General features: G+C 35.8%; 1 protein-coding gene across 1 annotated transcript in view; it reads left to right on the top strand.

Moving 5' to 3' along the window:
• LOC139352732 (endoplasmic reticulum aminopeptidase 1) overlaps positions 1–24,492 on the top strand; it is a 524,301-nt gene that overhangs the window by 274,671 nt on the left and 225,138 nt on the right. The window lies entirely within an intron of this gene.

The following is a 24,492-nucleotide window of genomic DNA, read 5'->3' as shown; positions in this document are numbered from 1 at the left end:
CAAATTTAATTGTCAACAAGCCAACGGAAAATTACCGAATTATAAGCAAGCCAGAGAAAAATTACCATGATGTTCAGACTATCGGCACGTTCCCACAATTCAGGATACTCAGATTTCGGGACCCATGTCTGGAGTCCAAAGTTCAAATTTAGAAAGTCACTCAATAGCAATAAGTCCCACTCACAAAATGCTCTAAAGCTCAAAACCGAGGTATGATCGTACATGAAGTAGGAGTTAGACAGCGAGTTCAGTTTGAGATTTGTTAACAGCAAGTCGGTGTTCTTCCAACCCAAAATATTGTAACCAGTGTAAGAGCAAATTAAATATTGTTTTTCTTTTATAATACACTTGTGGTGCAGACGTTTAATTGGCGCAGTCGGTAGGATATCAAAAGTCCTTTAAAAGAATAAAGAAAAGACAATCATCGAGATCCGCATAAGAATCTATGTGTAAATTTCACACGAATAACTTACAACAATAAAATCCAATTCGGTCAATGTGCGCTTAAAAACCTAAAATAAAATTGCCAATATTGAGAAACAAAAAGTCTATGTGTAATTTCCACAACCAGTAGACTAAATTAAAATCCAAATCGGTCAATACGCACTAAAGAAAATTTCAAGTGCAAATATTGAAAACAACAATAAAAATGGCAAGCCCCTCAGCGTTACCACAGTTGTCCGAGATTCACTTGAATCAGTTAGTCGGCCAAATCAAGGAATTGCCATATTTCGATGGAAACCCATCGGAATTAAGTCGGTACATAGCCAGGGTGGAGTACCTTCTACAATTATACCCTACTCAAGACGTTCGACAAATCCACATCATATACGGAGCCATAGCAAGGACCATTGTCGACTTGGCCCAGACAGTCAACGAAGAGGAGAAGTCTAATACTTGGATAACACCAAAAGTAGCCCTAATCCAAGCCTTCAAGGATCCCAGGCCATACGAGGACATCATTTAACATATTCGGGACACCCCATATCAAGGAAGCATTAGTAAGTTCGTTAATGAACTAAAATTTAGATCTTCAAAAATACACAATAAGTTAGAGTTAGAATCAGACCAACTAGAAAGATCAATTTATACAAATTTTTTAAACAAAACAATTAAAGATTGTATGGAGAGAAAACTTCCCGATAGATTATATAAATCCCTATCCAAAAAGGACATCACAACACTTGCTTACTTAAAAGAAGCAGCAATGATTTTAGGCCGTTGGGACTCAGACCCTTTTGACAATTATAAACCCAAACGTCAAGACAACCGAAGGCATTCGGGAGTTAACCTTTTGCATCAAAATCATTACTATCGAAAATTTATTTCTCAGACACATAGTTATCCAAGATATAATTACAATAACAATCTAAACAATTCAACAAATCCTCAAGGTTCAACGAACAGAAATCAAATTCCCCCAAGAAACTAGGGAAATTATCATGAGTTTCGGAGAAACTTAGACCAAGGTAGGGCCCAAAATCCTCTAAATTTCCAGGCATCTACATCAAATAATTCCCCAAGCTCGCCCGTCAAAAGACAAAGAGAAAATGATAGTGCACAGAATAGAATGGATGTAACTTTTCAGCAAACTGCCTCGGATATAGAAAGTGTTGCCCATATGACAGAGTGATGATTAAGGGAAAACTCCTCAGAGCAATGATAGATACCGGGTCATCTATCAATTTAATGACAGAAAATTTTGGAAACAATAAAGAACAAGAAGAGAAATTAAAGGTGTTTACAATAAACGGATCAATGGAATTAAAGAAAAGCATAACATTAGATCCTTGCAAAATTTGTCCGACTAACCAAAAATTTTATTTACATAAATTTTCCGACAAATACGATATCCTAATAGGCAGAGACTATTTAAAAGACAGTAAGGCAAAAATAGATTACGAAAAAGAAACAGTTATGCTAGGAGACACACTACTTTATATAAAGTATGACGAAAACGATAAGGTAAAGGACAAGACTGCAGTAAAATGCCTTAGTCCACCATCGGTTGAAAAAAAGATTGAAGAGGATAAGACCGCATCAGAATGCCTTAATCCGCCCTTATCAAAGGACCAATCATTTAATTTTACTATCAATAATGAACTAAAAGAATGCAATGAATACAGATTAGAACATTTAAATGAAGAAGAGAAGGAAAATTTAAAATGGATTTTATTCGAATATAATGACATCCAGAAAAAGGAAGGTGAAAATTTGACTTTTACAAGTACTATCAGGCATTCGATACAAACAAAACATGAGGGCCCAGTATATAGAAAGCCATAAAAATACCCTCAAACTTTTGACGAGGAGGTTAACAAACAAATAAACGAAAAGATTGAACATGGAATAATTCGCAAATCAAAATTTCCCTATTGCTCACCAGTTTGAATAGTTCAAAAAAAAAGTGAAGCCTCAGGAAAACCGAAATTCAGACTAGTGGTATGGTACAGAAAAAGGGTACCTTTTAAAGATGTATGAACAATTTATTAGAGGATTTAATCTATAAAGATTGTTTAGTATATCTAGATGATATAATAATTTTTTCCACTTCATTGGAGGAACATATTCTATCATTGAAAAAGGTATTCCAAAAACTACGAGATGCGAAAATAAAACAAGGAAAAAAGGTATTGTTGAGTACCTCGACTATCAGATACCCGTTACTCAGCTAAAGGGACAAAAGGGAAGTGGAGATATGCAAGCAGCAAAGCGAGACTGAAATGCGCCACCTACTCCTTATCACAATATATGGTTATGGGCGGTTTGTGGGCGTTGGAGTGGGCGTGGCGATATGTTTTGATGAGAACAAAACATTTCAGTTAAAAATTTTATTCTAGCATGAAAACTGTTGGAGCCACAGTTTTGGGCGGTTTGTGGGCGTTAGAGTGGGCGTGGCACATTGCTGAAACAAACTTGCGCTGCGTAAGAAGCTCAGGAATCTGCACGCAAAATTTCAACAGCCTAGCTCTTATAGTTTTCGAGACTCGGCGTTCATCCGGACAGACAGACAGACGGACATGGATAGATCGACTCGACTATTGATCCTGATCAAGAATATATATACTTTATGCCTGTTACATACTTTTCGACGAATCTAGTATACCCTTTTACTCTAAGAGTAACGGGTATAACTACAATTGTAACTACAATAACAGAGATCCTAGGTCACATAGTAACAACTACAGGTATAAAACCGAATCCAAAAAAAAATAAGTGCCATTATAAATTTCCCGATACCGAAAACTCCAAAAGAAATAATATCATTTCTAGGATTATGTGGACTTTATCGGAAATTCTCACCAAACTTGCAAATATTGTAAAACCAATGACTATAAAATTAAAGAAAGGTACAACAATTAACACTAAAGACAAACCATACATGGAAGCATTCGAAAAAATGAAAATCTTGATTACATCCGACCCCACCTTAATTTACCCCGACTTTAGTAAGTCATTCTCTTTGACAACAGACGCAAGTAACATGGCGATAGGAGCAGTATTACCTCAAAATCATAAACCCATTTGTTATGCCAGCAGAACCCTTAACGAACACGAAATAAATTATTCCACCATAGAAAAAGAACTCTTAGCAATTGTATGGGCCACCAAATATTTCCGAATCATTAAGCGATCGCACCCCTTTAGTTTGGTTAAACAATATTAAAGAACCGAATATGAAATTACACAGATGGAAGATAAAACTAAACGAATACGATTATCAAATTAAATATTTGCCAGGAAAGGAGATTTATGCATCTAGAACTAAAATAGAAGAAACCATGTATACAGACAATTCTGAAGAAAACATACCAGAAGAAACCACTAGTAATGCAGACGCAACAGTACACAGTGCTCAGGAAGACAATCGAAATTATATTTCTATAACTGGGAGACCGTTTAATTATTTTTCCCGACAAATTGAATTAATAAAAGGAAACGAAGACACAACTGAAGTAACGCACTATTTTCACAAACTAAAAATTAAAATTATTTATAAAGAAATGACAGAGACTTCAACGAAAGAATTAATTAAAGAATACTAAGCACCAAAAATAGCGCGGTTTATTTCCATAAATACTCAGATATTCTCACATTCCAAAAAGCCTATGTTCAAATTATAAATCATTTAACAAAATTAGTAAGATGTACGACTAGACTCGAAGACATATTGACATATACAGATTTTAAAGAAACAATTTTGAAAAGACATAATGAACTTCTACACCCAGGAATCGAAATAACTACTAAATGGTTTAGAGAAAAATATTATTTCCCTGATTATCAAAAATTAATTCAAAATATAATAAATGAATGTAAAATTTGTAACATTGCTAAAACAGAACACAGAAATACCAAACTGACATTTGAACTTACCCCAGAAATTCAAAATATAAGAGAAAAATTTGTTATGGATTTTAATATGGTGGGTAACCAACAAATTTTGATCATGGATCGATGTATATTCAAAATTTGCTACTATAGTGGAAGTCACAGGTAGAGATTGGTTAGAAGCCAAAAGAGCTATTATGAAAGTATTCAATGAAATGGGAAAACCACAAGAAATCAAAGTAGATAAAGATTCAGCATTTATGTGTGTAGCCTTACACAATTGGTTTAATTCGGAAGGAGTACAAATTCAAGTAACAACAAGCAAAAATGGTATTTCGGACATAGAAATGTTTTCAATGTTCAAATGTTTTCATAAAACAGTAAATGAAAAATTAATAATTATAGGAAGCGAATCAGACATTGAAAACAGATATACTAATACATACATTCACAATCACAAAACAAAACATAATGCTATAAATCAAATACCAGCTGACATATTTATGTATGCAGGAACTCCTGATTATGACACACAAGAAAGGAAAATAAATAGAATTGAAAAATTAAATGAGAAACGGCAGGCCTACGAAATAGATCCAAGATACAAACAAGCCCCTCTAGTGAAATCCAAGACTACAATTCCATTTAAAAAGGCAGGAACCTTGAAGAAAGTAGATGAAAAACATTTTGAAGAAACGAATAGAGGAAGAAAGATTCTTCATTATAAATCAAAGTTCAAAAAGAAGAAGAAAATTAATAAAAGTTAATATGATGATAATTACAGGCAAGCAGAAGGAAATGAACGGACTCAGGAACAACTTAGTGAAAACAATAATTTTCTCTATAATATTAGCAACTGTAATTCAACTGACAATTGGACAAAGTATTGAAACAAATCCCATAAAGGCACAAAATGAATATCTTGTATTTAAAACGGGATCAATCGAAATCCCAACTAATTATGAATACCATTACTTAAGTGTAAATATAACAAAAACCGAACAAACATTTGAAAATCTTTTAAAAGAAGCCGATAAATTTAATGATGTTATTCAAATTAGATATTTAGTAGAAAAACTTAAAAGAGAAGTCAATGGAATTACAATAGCAAAATGAAGTAAGAGAGGTCTATTCAATATCGTTGGGACAGTTTACAAATATCTATTCGGAACTTTAGATCAAGATGATAAAGATGAGATGGAACAGAAAATCAATAATTTGGTAGATACTACTACGTTCAAAACACTGATTTAAATATGATTATCGATGTCATAAATAACGGAATCGAAATAACTAACAAATTAAAAGAAAAAGAAGAAAGAGATCAACAAATAAATTAAATAATTCTCAAAATTCTCACAATTTAATGATTCTCAGATGTTGGATTATTTTTGAAGCATTTATGTATTCCATCCCACATTAACATTATAACATGTTTCGAAGGCATCATTGCCTTACATAGGAGCGTCTTTTAATATAATTTCTAAGTCAAGTTTATGATAGAGGGCTGGTAATATCTCTTACTACTTGCTAACTATTTTCCTAGTTCTAGTTTTCTAGTTCTATTCTATTTGTACACTATTTGTATGAGGCACCCTTGTCTAAAATAGCAGCGCATTTTGAATAAGTTTAATTAACTCTTTATTTACAAAACTCATCTGGTTTTCATGATTCATGATGGGGGTTGAGCTGCTTGGACTTTGGTTACTATCTGTTATTAACTTTTAAGAGCTATTATTAGCTGGTTACATCTGTTTAGTAGATGTATACTAGTTGTTTACTAGATGTCATTAGCTGGTTACTATATGTTTAGTAGATATATACTAGTTGCTTACTAGATATTATTAGCTGGTTACTATCTGTTTAGTTTATATTTAATTGTTGCATACTAGCTGTTATTAGCTGGTTACTAGCTGTTACTAACTTTTAACAGCTGTTATAGTCTTTTGTTAAGAATGATATAAAATTCTTGACCTCTAGACGACTTTTATTGTGAAGTAAAAACTTACACTCTGATTTTAAATGTGTTTGCTGTGTACGTGCGAAAGATCTCACACCCAAAATATCTGAAAAATTATATCTTAGAGGAACATTTCCGAATACGTTGGGGAAAGATGTATCCTGTGATTGTAAAACCTTAAGAAATCAAAAAAAAAACCCATTAGCTATTCACGAACTGTCTAAAAGCTGTTTATAAGCTGTTTTGATAAGCAATTTCGATTCATGTTGACAGATATTAAGAACATATAACTATATAATCCACTTAAGTTAGTATAAGCAAAAAATAAAACATTTCCTTCTTTCTTATTCTTTCATCTTATGTAAGTATCGTTTGTTTCTAGGGTCCTATAGTAAATTTATCCTTAACTTCGATAGATAGCCTTACATCCCATAACTATAGTTAATAGCCATAACAAAACGTCTAGATGGAAACAAAAATATGAATGTCAAAAAACGATTTGAAACTACATATTATTGGTAAAGTAATTGAAATCGCTCCAGCGTAATACAGTAAAAACAAAAACAATAGCAAAATGAAGTAAGAGAGGTCTATTCAATATCGTTGGGACAGTTTACAAATATCTATTCGGAACTTTAGATCAAGATGATAAAGATGAGATGGAACAGAAAATCAATAATTTGGTAGATACTACTACGTTCAAAACACTGATTTAAATATGATTATCGATGTCATAAATAACGGAATCGAAATAACTAACAAATTAAAAGAAAAAGAAGAAAGAGATCAACAAGTTAACGTTTTAATATTTAACTTACAACACTTTACAGAATATGTAAAAGACATCGAATTTGGAATGCAAATGACAGGATTGGGACTATTTAATACAAAATTATTAAAACACGATTATTTAAAAAATATGAACCATGAGAAATTGTTGAAAATCAAAGTGGAAGCACTTGGCTTAAAACAGACACAAATGACATTTTGATTATTTCCCACATACCTTCAGAGATAGTTAAATCTGCAGTTTTTGAAATTATTCCATATCCCGATGAAAATAACAACATTCTAACAAAAAATATACTTAATAAATATTTCCTATAGGATGATAAAATATTTAATAAAGAAACAGAAAAAATTGTAATTGATGATTGTATAAATGGAATAATTGGACAGGAAAATACTGAATCCAAATATACTAAGACTTATTAAAATTTCCAAATTAATTATGTTGAACCAAATATTCTATTGACATGGAATATCCCTAAAACATTGTTGAATCAAAATTGCATTAATAAAGAAATGTCTATAGTCGGAAGACACCCTCTAAGAAATAAGAACCCCAAATTTAATTGTCAACAAGCCAACGGAAAATTACCGAACTATAAGCAAGCCAGAGGAAAATTACCATGAAACAAAAAACCACAGTTTATAGACTAAACAATTAGAACGAGCCGCTGTTCAGACTATCGGCACGTTCAGGATACTCCGATTTTGGACCCAAGTCTAAAGTCCAAAGTACAAATTCAGAAAGGCACTCAATAGGAATAAGTCCCACTCACAAAAAGCTCTAAAGCTCAAAGCCGAGGTATGATCGTAATCGATGTGGGAGTTAGACAGCGAGTTCAGTTTGAGATTTGTTAACAGCAAGTCGGTGTTCTTCCAACCCAAAATATTGTAACCAGTGTAAGAGTAAATTAAAAAAAGTTTTTTTTTTATATTACACTTATGGTGAAGACGTTTAATTATATATATTAATATATAATAAATTTTCTGACTACATCCTCTGTTAGAAATATATCGGTTATTATCCTTCATTCCAAAGGCAGATTTTCGCTTGGTTTCCATAGGTAGATGTTAAATAATTCTCAAAATTCTCACAATTTAATGATTCTCAGATGTTGGATTATTTTTGAAGCATTTATGTGTTCCATCCCACATTAACATTATAACATGTTTCGAAGGCATCATTGCCTGACATAGGAGCGTCTTTTAATATAATTTCTAAGTCAAGTTTATGATAGAGGGCTGGTAATATCTCTTACTACTTGCTAACTATTTTCCTAGTTCTAGTTTTCTAGTTCTATTCTATTTGTACACTATTTGTATGAGACACCCTTGTCTAAAATAGCAGCGCATTTTGAATAAGTTTAATTAACTCTTTATTTACAAAACTCATCTGGTTTTCATGATTCATGATGGGGGTTGAGCTGCTTGGACTTTGGTTACTATCTGTTATTAACTTTTAAGAGCTATTATTAGATGGCTACTATCTGTTTAGTAGATGTCTATTAGTTGTGTACTACTTCTTATTAGCTGGTTACATCTGTTTAGTAGATGTATACTAGTTGTTTACTAGATGTCATTAGCTGGTTACTATATGTTTAGTAGATATATACTAGTTGCTTACTAGATATTATTAGCTGGTTACTATCTGTTTAGTTTATATTTAATTGTTGCATACTAGCTGTTATTAGCTGGTTACTAGCTGTTACTAACTTTTAACAGCTGTTATAGTCTTTTGTTAAGAATGATATAAAATTCTTGACCTCTAGACGACTTTTAATGTGAAGTAAAAACTTACACTCTGATTTTAAATGTGTTTGCTGTGTACGTTCGAAAGATCTCACACCCAAAATATCTGAAAAATTATATCTTAGAGGAACATTTCCGAATACGTTGGGGAAAGATGTATCCTGTGATTGTAAAACCTTAAGAAATCAAAAAAAAAAACCCATTAGCTATTCACGAACTGTCTAAAAGCTGTTTATAAGCTGTTTTGATAAGCAATTTCGATTCATGTTGACAGATATTAAGAACATATAACTATATAATCCACTTAAGTTAGTATAAGCAAAAAATAAAACATTTTCTTCTTTCTTATTCTTTCATCTTATGTAAGTATCGTTTGTTTCTAGGGTCCTATAGTAAATTTATCCTTAACTTCGATAGATAGCCTTACATCCCATAACTATAGTTAATAGCCATAACAAAACGTCTAGATGGAAACAAAAATATGAATGTCAAAAAACGATTTGAAACTACATATTATTGGTAAAGTAATTGAAATCGCTCCAGCGTAATACAGTAAAAACAAAAACTATGTGATTATCCCATTTCCTATCACCATATCAAATGTGTGTACCCACACCTTAATGACCAATTGTATCCTTTGTCCTAAATGTCTGTGACTTTCACTTAATATTTCACCGATCATTTAAATCCCATTAAGCAAACCACCCATTGCTTACCGTACTGTAATCCCAGAGTCAAGTTGGTTACCTACAATACAAAACGTGAAGGTGTAAAGGATGGCTTAAATGTCTCGACGCACGCGCAAAGGTCAAGGTAGTAGAAAAATTTAATGGAACAAAAAAAAAGTCATAAAAAATATAATTGGGCAAGTATTTTTATACCCGCTACTCGTAGAGTAAAATGGTATACTAGATTCGTCGGAAAGTATGTATTAGGCAGAAGGAAGAGTTTCCTACCCCATAAAGTATATATGTTCTTGGTCAGGATCACTAGCCGAGTCGATCTAGACATGTCCGTCTGTCCGTCTGACCGTTTGAACGCCGAGATCTCGGAAACTATAAAAGCTACAATACTGGGATTAGGCATGAAGATTTCTGAGACTTATGCGCAGCGCATGTTTGTCTCATCAGGGTGCCACACCCACTCTTACGACCACAAGCCGCACAAAACTGTGGCTCCTACAGTTTTGATGCTAGAATAAAAATTTTAACTTAAATGTATTAGTCTCGTCAATACGTATTTATTGACCCAAAAAAAGTTTGCCACGCCCATAACGCTCTAATCTGTTTACCGCCCACATAATCATGAAAAAAAATTCCAGCATACATAACTGCGTTCCAGCTCCGAAAGTTCTTGCGGATCCTCCGGTGAACATGGATAGGCTCCTCGCGCTGGTAGAGCGCCAGGAGAAAACATGCTTGATTACGAAACATGGATGGCGACCAACAAGAGAATATGGGAAGAGGCGGACTGGTACCCCTGGTATAAAAAGTAAACAAACACCCGTTTCCTCCTTTACTAAGAGAAAATATTGAAATATATTGAACTATAAAATGATCTTCATTTATTGATTTTAAGCCCAGAATGGTTGTTTGTAGATAATCAACGGCTTTACAGGTAGTCTTAAAGTTTTACCTGTACTTAACATAAGCCCTAATCTGTTTTCGGTTTGAGTTGATATGTGTATTGGTTTGAGGGGGTATGGTTTTGATCTGACATGATATAGAAATGATATTTCAAATCATTATTTAATCACCATTATCAACAGATATCATATAAAATATAAATAAATTGTTAGCAGTGTATTAAATAGGTTAATAGAATAGGCTGTATGCCGATGACTATTTAGTATTAATATCATTTACATGTTATCTTCCGCGTTTATGTACCAATTCCGATATTCCGTTTCAGTGTAAAACTAAGTTAAGATAATATAGAAAGCTAAGGGTATTGTAAGGATCGGAGAACGGTCACACTGCGATACAAGAGAGACGAGCGAGCACATGTGCAAATTAAAGACAATATAGAGGAATAGAGCTGTAAAAACATCGATAGTGCCCCTACTCGATGTTTTCGATAGTGATAGTCCGAACCATCGATATTTTCGATAGTATCAATCGAATTATTATTTAATTTTTTATTTTGTATTTTAAGCCTATTTGCTTTCAATTTTTTTAATTGCGAGGTATGAATACAGCTGCGACAAAAACCATACAATTTATTAAACTATTAAACACACATAAAAACAAATAGGTTAAAAATTTAAAAGATTTTAAATATAATAATTACTTATATTTTTTTTTTATTCATAAGTTAGAAAACTTAAAAATTCTCGTATGCTTTAAAATGTCGTTATAAGCCATTATCGTTTGCCTTCTGATGCTAAAATCGAGAACATAAAAACTATTAATGAAAAACCAAGCACATTTCATAAACATGTTTTTTTTATTGATTATAATTATAAGGGAAAACATGATTGTAAATTAAAGTTAAGAACCAGTTAAGATTATAATTATTATAATGAAATTAACAAAAGGGAGATCATCCGTTCCTCGGGAATTACATGATATTGATATAGTTGATTATAAATTAAATAAAGTTAAGAACTACTTGAGATTATAATGAATATAACGAGATTAACAAAAGATACATCCGTTCCTCGGGAATTGTTGTTGATTACGAATTAAACAAAGAAAACGTTTGATAAAAAATAAAATAACAAGTTTAGATAATCCATTCTTTGGAAAACTGCTCTTAATGACTTTGTACCACAAAAAATTTAATCCAGCAGCCACTGATTTTTGTTAAGAAGCGTGTTTAAATGCTTTGGCTTCAAAGAAGAAGAAGAACCACGCTCCTGCAACTAGTGAAGTTAAATAAACGCGATACATCGATGGTGGGAAAAAAAAATCGAGGTATCGCGCAGTTCAGCCACTTAATTGCGATCGCGTACGACGCCATTCTGAAATGGACAAGAAACAAATGGTTGAGTGGCTACAAGCCAATGAAATTTTGTTCCCAGCAAGTGCAACTTTAAGGCAATTGCGCAAGCTTGCGTTGGATGCCGGTTGCCAAGAAGCGGTTGATATCCCGAAAAACACATTGGAAGAAGATTAAGCATTGCTTGACGCCGCCATAAGGGTGGCTGAAAAGAAAAAGATATTGGCCGGATTGATGCAAAACAACAACAAGACGACAGATGACATCCGAATGGTGAAGCAGCTCATGGTCCCGTTTTCTGCCACTGAAAATGAGGAAGCTCTAAAGTGGATTTTGGATTTTGAGAGAGAGATGTTAATGAGTGTACAAATTTTCAATTGCGCTGCGTACGAATACTTATGAAACCGGGCACAGATGCGGACTTGTTTGTGCGTGTTGACCGATCGAGTACTTACGACGAATTTAAGAAAAACTTTCTATAAACATTTGGTCATGGCAGTTCAACTGCTGATATTGAATTGCTGTTAAGGGAAACGATTTTCAACCCTGCGAAGAACACCGTTATGGAATACATACTTCTTATGGAGGAAGTTGCTATGCGTGCTAACATCGACGAAAAATTGACAGTCCAGTTCATCATTGATTGTTTTCGTGATCGTTCAGCCAATAGCGCCCTATTGTACTCAGCAACAACAATCGGACAATTGAAAGAGTTGGCTCGGAAGTATGCAAGTCTTATTAAGAAGTCTCAAAATTTTTCCCACCGCGCAGAAAATTCTGGAAATGAGCGGAACACAATACGCTGCTGTAATTGTTCCGCTTATGGGCATTACGCTTCATCGTGCACTGCGTCGAAACGCGAGAAGGGGTCCTGTTTCCGTTGTGGATCCCTCCGCACGCCTTCAGCACGCTGCGATTCCTTATAGTAACTTTAGCGATGTATTGTTTTCGACGGACTACTGTGGAGTTAATAAATTTAAGATTAAATCTTTCGGAACAATATTTGTTAAACTTGTTTTTCAAAACATAGAAGAAGAAATTTCATTTTTTGTTGTACCCAACAACTCTGTTGCAACTAATGTTCTTTTAGGACGTAAGTTTTTGGAAAAATTTGGAATAAAATTGATTTCTAAGGATAAAATAAAAGAAATTGTAGAATTTTATTTATTCAAGAATAATGAAACCTATCGAGTCAGTGAATCATTGAATAGATTGAACATTGACAGTGAACCATTGAAGAGTTTAGTGAATATTGAAACATATCGAGACAGTGACCCATTGAAAAGCAGTAGAAGCTTTGAAAAATTATGTAATGAGAGTGAAATAGATAGTGATGATAGCATACCATACATATATAGTATTGATGTATTTAAGGATGATGAAAGTATTGACATTGACCCGAAGTTAAGTGATAAGGATAGGTGCGAGATTAATGAAATAATAAGATTAAATTACTTGTTTATCCAAAATCCCAGCAATCCAACATAGCTATGAAATGAGGCTAAGACTTAAGTCGGAAGAGCCTGTACGATCTGTGCCAAGAAGACATTCATATCAGGAAAAGAAAGAAGTAGATTTAAAAATTCGTGAGTTATTGAAGAAGGGATTCATAAGAGAAAACAATTCGCTCTATAGTTATGCTATTGTACTTGTTAAGAGGAGAAAAGCGTATCTGTGTAGATTATAGACAACTTAATAAGATAACCATTCGTGATGGATACCCGCTTCCCCTCATAGATGACTGCTTAGAGAGATTAGAAGGAAATAAATATTTTATACTTTTAGATTTGAAAAGTGGATACCACCAAGTGAAAGTAGCAGAAAGTTCAGTGCAGTATACAGCTATTGTAACACCCTCCTCCACACAAGAATGCCTTTCGGACTCATTAATGCACCCGCAGTATTCATGAGATTTATTAACTGTATTCTGCAACCTTTGATTCGCGAAGGAAATGTAGTAGTCTATATCGACGATATTGCTATAGGTTCGAAGACATTGAATGAACATTTTACGACGGTAGGAAGAGTATTACGAATTTTAGCAGAGTACCGATTAGAAATTAAAGTAAGTAAATGCCAGTTCGCTTACGAAAGCATTGAATTTTTAGGGTACACACTCAGTGGAAAAGAAATCAGTCCAAATTATGAGCACACATCAACTATTAAACATCTTCCGATACCAAAAGATCGCCATGGAATGCAAAAATGCTTAGGATTATTTTCTTACTTTAGGAGATTTATTCCGGCATACTCAAAAATAGCGAAACCATTGCAACAGCTCACAAAAGAAGGCGCTAAGTATGAACTCAGTGAAGATTGCATCAATACTTTTGAATATCTTCGGGAGAAATTAATTTCATTTCCTATACTATCTTTGTACAACCCGAACCGAGAAACTGAATTGCATTGCGACGCAAGTGGCGAGGGATTTGTTGGAATCTTATTGCAAAGACAGGATGATAGCAAGTTCCACCCAATAGCCTATTTTTCACAAAGAGCAACAAAATTAGAGGCAAGATATGAAAGCTTCAAATTGGAAACATTAGCTGTAGTCTACTCATTACGAAAATTTAGAATATACCTAGAAGGAATTCCAATTAATATAGTAACAGATTGTATTGCAGTAGTATTATGTCTAGGAAAAGGACGCCTTAACTCAAGTATTGCCAGATGGGCTTTAAAATTGGCCAATTATAATTATACCCTTAAGCATCGTAGTGGAAAATATATGACACATGTTGATACATTATGTAGATACCCTTCAGCCTTTAATGAGAATTTTGAATATGAACCTGTAGTGAATATTCAGCAAAGTGACAACAAAGATCAAATAGTTTCAGTAATTGACAGCGGCGACATTAATCTTCAGCTTCAGATAATGCAAAATAGGGATAGTATTATAGTAAAATTAAAAAAACAATTAGAACTTGGAATTGTGAAGAACTTTATATTAAATGATGGAATTGTTTGTAGATTAGGTGAGAATGATATTGAACTGTTATATGTACCAGCTGAAATGGAATCCCATATAATTAGAAGAGTTCATGAAAATGTATGCCATTTAGGTACTGAGAAATGCTGAAAGTAAATAATGAGACATTATTGGTTTCCGAACATGAAATCTAAAATAGAAGCATTTATTGGAAATTGTCTAAACTGTATCATGTTTACGGTACCCACACATGCGAATAAGCGAGCACTACATAATGTACCCAAGCGACCAATATCTTTTGATACAATACATATAGATCATTTCGGACCACTGCCCTCAGTCATATCGAAAAAGAAACATTTGTTAGTAATTATTGATGGATTTACCAAATTCGTTAAATTTTTTCCGGTAAATTCAACGAGAACGAAAGAAGTTAACAATTGTTTTTCGAAATATTTTCAATATTTCAGTCGACCACGTAGAATAGTAAGTGAGGTACATGTTTTACGTCATTAGAATTTGAAAAATTTGTATTAGAAAATAATATCGAACACGTTAAGGTAGCAACTGCGTCACCTCAAGCGAATGGCCAGGTGGAGAGAATAAATAGGACTGTAAAAGCGATGCTAGCCAAGATAACTGAACCAATTAAGCACGAGGATTGGAGCAAACTCTTAGTTAAGGCCATTAATAATTCAATGCATTCAACTACGAAAGAATTACCCTCAGTGTTGTTACTTGGAGTTCAGCAGAGAGGTTGTAATATTGACGCATTAACAGAATACTTAGATGATAGAAATGATATACCACAGTGTGATTTAGAAAATGTCCGTAAAAACTCTTCAGATAAAATTAAACAGTGTCAGAAAAGAAGCAAGGAATATTTTCAGAAAAGTCACAAAAATCATGTAGAATTCGCAGAAGACGATTTTGTTGTAATGCGAAACATTGGCACCACAATTGGTAAAATAAAAATTTTGTGCCAAAGTACAAAGGACCATACATCGTTAAAAAAGTTTTGCCAAACGATAGGTAAAAAAAGTGAACATAGAACGGCGATAACAAAATAAAAACATACTAGTTAACAGCAGTTCACTACTATCGAAATAGTAGTTCCTTCTAATGTGAATAATGAATAAATAATTATAAATTAATAACAAATAAATAATTTTAAAAATATGAAAATAAGAATTACCTATTATTCTAGTGATATTAATACAAAACAAAATGATAATATATTTCTCTCTGTTAGCTTAATGATTTCTCCTAATTTAATTATATGAATTTTACTCCATAGCCACTTTTTTAAACTTTTTAATATTGATTAGAAGGAAAGAGACGTAAATATATTGTTCATTACAGATAACTTTAAAGTCAGTTCTATGACGTTGTAAGCCAGTTTTGAATTTAGGAGTAAATGTGTCTGAATGGGATGGAGTTGGCGGCCATGCTTGTTAAAAATTGATATTCACCATCGGGAATCAATCAATAATTTAGAAAATTAAACTGCAAAATATTTAACGGTTCTCCTGGAATTACAGATGGTAAATTGAAATGTACGTAAATCTTGTTTTTAAGCGTCTGATATCTTTAATTATATTCTTCTAGCTACATGTTATAAGATAGTATCTGGGATTTGGGGTTACCAATAAAAAATGAAAGAGTTTAATAACCTACAGTTAGTAAAAGATCAGAAATAAAACGAAAATAAATTACATTACGATTTAGCGTCGCTTGTGAAATGTTGTGTTTACTCTTGTGCTCTGAATTTTTGTCTATTCTGTGATTTTTTGCGAGTGTTTTGTGTTTGTTTATTAACAAAGCTTAGTCTAACCGCTGGGTTAGTGTGTTTAGTGTTTTTTACTAGATCTCCCAGTGATTATAGTTGTTTTAACATTTATATTAGATTTGTTTAATCTACTAGCTTTGTTAGTGTAATTCTTATACTCACTAAACTTGCTAAAACTCTTCGATTCTCACTCTCTCTCCCGCTCTATATTACAACTGTAACTTAAACTCTCTCTGAACCTGCCAAATTTCTGGCAGACTTTTGGTGTGCTATTCTCTAGTCTCTCTCTCTCTCTCTCTTGCTTGCTTTACATTGTAACTGTTCCTGCGTAAAGTTGTCAGTGTCCCACAAGCAACGCTCAATCGATAGAAGATTTTTTCTCTCGTGCTCTCTTACGTTTAAATTATTACGCGATCTCGCGCTCTTATTTTTTTTCGTGTTTTGTGCCCCTTTGTTTTTGGAATTTGATCCCAGTGCCAAATTTACTCGAGGTATTTTTCATATATTATTTTATTTTATTTAATCTCCTTAAAATGGCTCTTGTCTGCTCTAAGAAAAATTGCACTCTTTCGTCTTCAACTAAAGACCCTTTTATTTTCTGCTGGCTCTGCGAGTCGATAATGCACGTTAAATGCGCAGGATTTACTGGTAGAGTCAAAGACTTCATTGATCAGAATTCTGGACTCATGTGGTCATGTGGATCCTGCAAGGAAATGGTTGTTGAGATGAGCGGCTTTATGAAGCAGACTCGAGACAGCCTTTTGAATCTCTCTGGTGCCTTTAAACAGCTCAATGAGGGGTTCAATTCCGTTTGTGCCCAATTTAATAATATAAAATTACTAATTGAGTCGCCTAAACGTAAAAAAACCAGCTCAGCGGCAGTTAATACGGTCACGGTATCCACCCCAAATTCGAACTTGGTGGCTGCAGCAGTCTCTGTTGACACTGTGGTAAGTGAACCTACTGCGCCTATGGATACAGCTGTTTTAGGTGAAGTCACTGCTTCTCGAAGTCGGGTGGTAAAAAAACCTTCAGTGCCGGCTACGGTGCCGACCGTACCTATAGGTACAGAAGTTACCGTTTCTGGCTCTCAGCTTAGTGAGGTGCAATCTGCTGCTAAGGGAAAAAAAAACTGCAAAAAACTAAAAAGTTTATTTTTGGCTTATCAAAATGTTAGGGGACTAAATATGAAGCTACCCAAGCTTTATGCTGACTCCTCTGCGTTTACTGCTGATATTTTGGCTTTTACGGAAACTTGGCTGAAACCAGAGATATCTGACAATGAAGTTCTGTCAAACAATTTTAATGCCTATAGGACCGATCGCCCCTCACGTAGGGGAGGCGGTGTGCTGATTGCCGTTAGCACTAGCCTAACATCCGAGAGAATTCACTCTGATACTCCTAATGAAATTGAATTTGTTAGTGTGAAAGTTTCCTTGCAATCATTCTCTATATTTGTTACATGTTCCTATATTCCACCTGGCTCTGATTTAATAATTTATGAGCACCACCTGTCTGCGATAAAATCTGTTCTATCCCTTCTTTCTAACAGTGACCTTTTGATTGTTTTGGGTGACTTTAATCTCCCTGATATTTCTTGGTCTCCTCCTACTGACTCACTAGTCGCTATACCTCTATCCGCCCATGATTTTGTTGATGGTCTTCTAGAATTATCGTTACAGCAGTAAGCTTTATACGGAATTCATTAAATAGACAACTAGATCTTGTGTTTGTTTCAGACCCGTCTGAAGTCACGGTATCTAGAATTGACGCTCTTGTTGTACCTGAAGACCGATATCATCCAACAATGGAATTGACAATCTGCCTCCCATGCGTTGATACCCTCTCTCCTTTAGTTTCTCAAACTAAAGTGAGATGTTTCCGAAAATGTAACTATAAAAAACTTAACGACATGATTTCTCAATATAATTGGACAGAATTGTACAATTGTATGGATATTGAATGTGCCACTGAACACTTCTATATAGTGTTAAATACCTTTTTTAATGAATGCGTTCCTGATAGGTTTCTTTCAAAGACAAACAGACCACCTTGGTTTACCAATGCGCTTCAAAGACTTAAAAACCTTAAGACAAACACTTATAAAAAGTATAAGAAATCGGGTAAGCCATCTGATTTTTCGAAATATGTGGTGGCTCGATCGGATTTTAATGTTCTCAATAGTCATTGCTATTCTATGTATTTAAGTCGATGTAAATTTGAATTTTCAAATGATCCGAAGCAGTTTTATAACTTTGTCAATGCCAAGCGTAAGTCGTCAGCATTGCCTTCATCGGTACGTTTTAACTCAATGGAGGCATCGACGGATTCTGAAATTGCTGATTTATTTGCCGAGTTTTTCCAAACTACTTATAGTTCGGCTGCTTGGTCAAATTCTAACTACCCTAATCCCTTAAATAAGGCAAATTGCATCTTTACCCCTGAAATTACGGAAATTTCTCTCGTAAGAGACTTAGAAAAAACAACGCCAACTTATTCTCCCGGTCCTGATGGACTCCCCGGGTGTGTGCTTAAGTTTTGTGCGTCAACCATATGTAAACCGATTCTTAAACTTTTTAATTTGTCTATTTCATCGTCAGTTTTTCCTACTATCTGGAAGGACTCTTTTATCATTCCACTTCACAAAAAGGGTGCGAAGGCGGATGCCCAGAATTACAGAGGTATTTCTAAATTGTCGGCAATTCCTAAAGCATTTGAACGTATTATTACTTCTCATTTGCAACATTTATGTTCCTCGCTAATATCACCGTGTCAGCATGGTTTTGTTAAGCGAAGATCGACCACCACCAACCTTCTGGAATTGTCATCTATTGTAATAAATGGATTTAAGAATAAAATGCAGACTGACGTTATATACACTGATTTTAGTAAGGCCTTTGACTCTGTCAACCACTCTCTTCTCTTATTCAAATTAAATCAGCTTGGGTTTCCATGTAATCTATTAACTTGGATTTCAAGTTATTTGAATGGTAGGACTCAGAGGGTTATATTCAAGAACGCTGCCTCAAAACTGATCTATGTGACATCTGGAGTGCCTCAGGGTAGTCATTTGGGCCCTTTGCTGTTTACTTTGTTTATTAACGATCTTCCCTCTATCATAACACACTCTCGTGTACTAATGTATGCTGATGATGTTAAGCTTTGTTTATCACATAATGATATAGCGTCGGGTTTCAACTTACAGTCAGATATTGATTGTTTTCAGGGATGGTGTGAGTATAACCTTTTAAATATGAATTGCCTTAAATGCAACGTTATGACTTTTCATAGGGGTACTCCTACTTTTGTTAGTTACTCTCTTCAAAATACGCCACTCGACCGTATAAATTCAGTTAATGACTTAGGCGTTCTTCTGGACCCAAAACTTAAATTTGACTGCCACATAATGTCCACTGTCGGCAAGGCCATGAGTGTTCGGGTTTATAAAGCGTTGGTCAAAAGAATTTGATGACCCTTATACAACCAAATTATTATTTACCTCCCTTGTCCGTCCTATTTTGGAATATTGTTCTTCGGTTTGGAGTCCACAATATCAAGTGCATATTGACCGTATTGAGTCGGTACAAAAAAAATTTCTTCTTTTTGCCCTTCGTAGTTTGAACTGGGATCAAAACATAAGGCTACCTTCCTATCAGAGTAGATTACTATTGCTTAATTTACCTACCCTTGCAAATCGTAGAACAATGCTTGGTACTATTTTTATGCAAAATCTTATAAGAGGTGATATTGATTCTATAGAACTTGTAAACCGCCTAACTTTCAATGTTCCTGTTAGACTAACACGAAATTATTATCCCCTAAATTTGCCAAGATGTACATCTAATAATTATAACAACCTTTATCATTTAATTTGCACTTCAACTTCTATCCCGGTATTAAAAACTAATATTTTAACTCATTTGCTTCATTCTTAGATGCTTCCTTTATTTTCATTTGTGTCCCGTCTCTATTTGTTTTTTGTATCTTCCTCGCGAACTCGTATGTTTTGCCCAAATTGATAAAAGGGCCCCGCGTGTAACAAGCACGTGCTTGGTGTCGTTGGGCCACTTGTTTGTACTGCTCGTAGTGCATCAACGTCCATCATATATAGAGGATGCCATTACAGAGGGAGGTCAGAACCTGTTTTAAAATTGTGTACATTGCGTAGAAAAGAAAAAGGAAAATCATAATGAATTTACATTGTTGGTATCTGGGGCAACCATTTGAAAAGTCAAATCTTTTACAGTAGTGGGTGTGGCTAGGGTTTAAAGCATGCAATACAATTCCAAACCTGTTTACATAATGGATGAAACGATATTAGGAAAAGAAGGATCGGAAACGTGTAACGAACTGATTTTTGTGTCTGCTCGCTACGAGATTCATGCGGCTAGCTCAGAAGATTGTGTGTTCGTCCCACCAAATTTATATGACGTGACTGCCCCGTAGATCAGTGAGAAAACAAAGGGTTCAAATGGTAACAGTGGGATTTATTCTCGTAGTATTAGTACAGCGGGTGTGTGGCTGGGCTGGCTTCGGTATCTCCTGGCTCTGGTTCCGCCGGCTGCTGCCGCTCCTCTTTCTGGCTTGTCGACGCGTTGACTCGGCTCCGCTGGCCGCCTCTGCTTGCTTGCCGACGCGCTGCCTCGGGGTCGATTGTTGCGCCTTAGACTCGCAAACAGTTGGCCTTGTGGGCTTAGGGAAGCGTCACCGTTCTCAGACTAGGGTGAACAAGCCTTGCTCTCCAGACCGACGCCTTTCGAGGCAATACCTTTCCCTTGCTCTGTCCCGGACGGTCCCGCTAGCTTCTTGCTCAGATCGCACTGGCAGTCAAGGCTGCCGCCAGGAAGCTGCCAGCAGTTCACTTTGCTTAACGCCTAGCGCAGACGAACGTTCCACCCGGCTTCACCCTAATACGTGACGTCTTGGACGCTCCTGCGCTCCCCAAGAAGCTCCGCGCTGCGATGGTAACGTGGCTGCCGGAAATGTCTGCTGGCGTCACTGCCGATGTCCTCTGCGCTGTCTCCTGACCAGTAGCTTGTCGTTCTGGCACTCGGGGAGTTGGGCGGTTGCTGCTCGGGAACTTCGCCGGTAATCGCAGGGCTCTCCAGGCTGCCGCCTCTTGAAACCGCAAATCGATCTACCGCTCGTCCGTCACGCCAGGTCCTGCTTGGTCGGGCAAGGTACGCTGGGTCGCAGACAACTTTCCTCCCCAAGCTGACGGCTCTTCGTCGTAGGACTCTTTTGCTTATCTCTGACAGACCCGCCGGGCGACTCGCCAGGGTATGGTCGTGACAAAGTTAGAAAACAAACGCCTTGACTTAGCCGCATGATGCCTTTCAGAACTCAGCCACCTGTGTCTCAATTCGGATATTCCTGATGTCCTAATCCCGAACGTCTCGACGTGGCGATCTTGCTCCTTGTATGCTTCCCACGGTGCTGCTCCCGACGACTCGCTTGGTTGTGACTCCCTCGTAGATTACTTGCTTGACTGACTGTTAACTTGGTACTTTAACTGATCTTAAAGGTTTGACTCCCCGTGATCGACTGAACCAGCTGCCAGCGCTCTTCGTTATTTCCTTTTTGCGCATGGCCCGCTGGATCTCTCCACTTCGGGTCCAAAGTCCGTTCCTCCTGGTTGACCCACTTGTCCTTCACGTACCGCTTCCAATCGATGCACGCCTGTGTGTTGCTCCACTGCCGAGATGTGGCACTTCTTCTCCCGGTCCAAAGTTCACGGGAGAGCCCAAAGTCCGGTGGAGTTCCGTTATCCGCTTTTGCACGCGGCACTCTTGCCTTGCCCGCGAAGTCTCCATTCTCTTTTTACTTCGAGTTAAAATTACAGGTGACTAAGATATATCGGCTACTTGCGAGTTGTTGTGGAATCGTCATTTGAACCCCTATTATGAGACGTGTTAGAGCTAGTCGTCAGCAATAAGGTCGTTGGCGTGAGGTCCATGATCTTTTTAATGAGCATGCGCCTTCAGGCTTCCCTTTTATCCCTTTTATTGCCGTCAGGTAATGGACAGGTGCGCATGTTCGTGTAGCTCTTGCTTGAATCCCTTTTGTGACATGTTTATAACCCATTTTTGGAAAGGAGAGAATCTAAGACAATTTACCAGTTAAACGTTCTGGGCCGGGATAAAAATGTGTGTTTGAAAATAATCCACATCTGAGAATCATTAACTTGTGAGATTTATTTTATTGGTGTTATTTATTTTTCTAAATTAGTTTTACAATCGTAGGAAACATTATTCCCCAACATAATCGGACATGTTCCTTTAAGATATTCATCTTTGGATACTTTGTGTGAACGACTATTAATTGCTTATAATGAGGGGAAGGATACATGATCATTATTGTCACATGGGGATGTGGTGGCGATGGGGAAAATCTCCTCTAAGATAACAATCTTTGGATACTATGGCTGTGCTACTTTTCTTACGTGCACCTTTCTCACGTGACTATTAATTGCTCATAATGATGGGATATTGTCACATGGGGATGTGGGGGCGATGGGGGCAATTAGAATACTCTTTATGGACACGATCGTGGCATTTTTGTTGACTTCAAAGCCCATTAAAATCAGCTAATTTATGGATTATGCTAATTGTCCTAAAGGCCGCATACGTTAATGTGGGGGGTGGGAGGAGGGGCTTTAGTATGCTAATTGTCCCAGAAAACTTATTTTCATACTACTAAAGAAAACGTGGCATCCCAGTCTCTTTCTAGCATGAAAATTGTGGGAGATACAGGTTTTGTCCGGCTTGTTGGGAGCTTTGCTGCGTACAAGGCCACGAAATCTAGATCTGATTTCCCAATTCTCTATCGTTAATAGTTTCCGAGACATCCGCCTTTATACTTATGATTAAGTGTATTTTGTGGGCGTTGATGTGGGCGTGGCAAACTCTTTTAGGTCAATCGCTAGGTATTGACGAGATCAATGCAATGGAATTGAAACTTTTATTTTAGCATTAAAACTGTAGAGCCCACAGTTTTGGGCGGGTTGCGGCCGTTAGAGTGGGCGTGACACACTGACGAACAAACTTGCGCTGCGCAGGAATTCGAATCTGCATGTCTAATCCCAGTATTGCAGTCCTTATAGAAGAATCAAGTAGTATAGGGTATAATCAGGGGTTTCACAGAAACCGGCGACGGATTTGGGGACGGTTGGTTTGGAAACCAACCCATCAAAACCGTTGGTGTCACAGAAATTCGATACTTTTCCAGGTCTGGATAAATACACTAAATATCGAATATTAAATAATTATCGAATTTCATTTGACTTATTTTGACCCTTTTTCAATAAGTTTTAAACTTAATTTGTACTTTATTTGCAAAATTACAAAAAAAATACTTTAAAGCGCATATTGTAAAAAAAAAGAAAAAAAATACAAAATTTGAATTACCCGCCAGGCTACATACTGCAGCCCTGAACAGCTGCTTGCCGCTGCTGAATTGGTTTATTTGCATTTGTAAATTGTCAGGAATTTTAAAAGCAATCCAAAATACAATCTGAACGAATTCTTGTTCTAGAGTTTTTGCGAAGACAAAAACTTCGAGAGGCTAGGACCAAAATTGTCAACTCTTACTTGCATGTTTATTCTTCTTCATAGCCGGCATCTTATCCGGCAAAGAGCAGGACGTTTTCCATGACAGTGCTACCACCTTTTTGCAAAGGAGGCATGTTGTTATACATTTTCTTAATAACTACAACTTTTTTAACATGAAATTTTTACCAGAATTAGGAATTAGTTTTGTTCTACAATACTAAGTACCGTACTATAAATAATTCGTAAACACAATATTTCGATAGCTACTTAGAAATTTGGTATTTTAAAGTTCGAGCAAATTGGTACCACTGTCAGGCTGGACGGTTTTATTATGATTTCAGTCAGAAGTTTGAAACTAGCCATGTCCGTCCGTTTCAACGCAAGCTAGTCTCTCAGTTTTAAAGCTATCTTCCTGAAACTTTCTCAAAAGTCTTCTTTCTTTTGCAGGCAG

This window comes from Drosophila suzukii, chromosome 3 (genome assembly GCF_043229965.1).
Source record: "Drosophila suzukii chromosome 3, CBGP_Dsuzu_IsoJpt1.0, whole genome shotgun sequence".
In the NCBI taxonomy this organism is placed as follows: Eukaryota; Metazoa; Arthropoda; class Insecta; order Diptera; family Drosophilidae; genus Drosophila; species Drosophila suzukii.
This window is presented reverse-complemented; position numbering and strand designations above follow the sequence as displayed.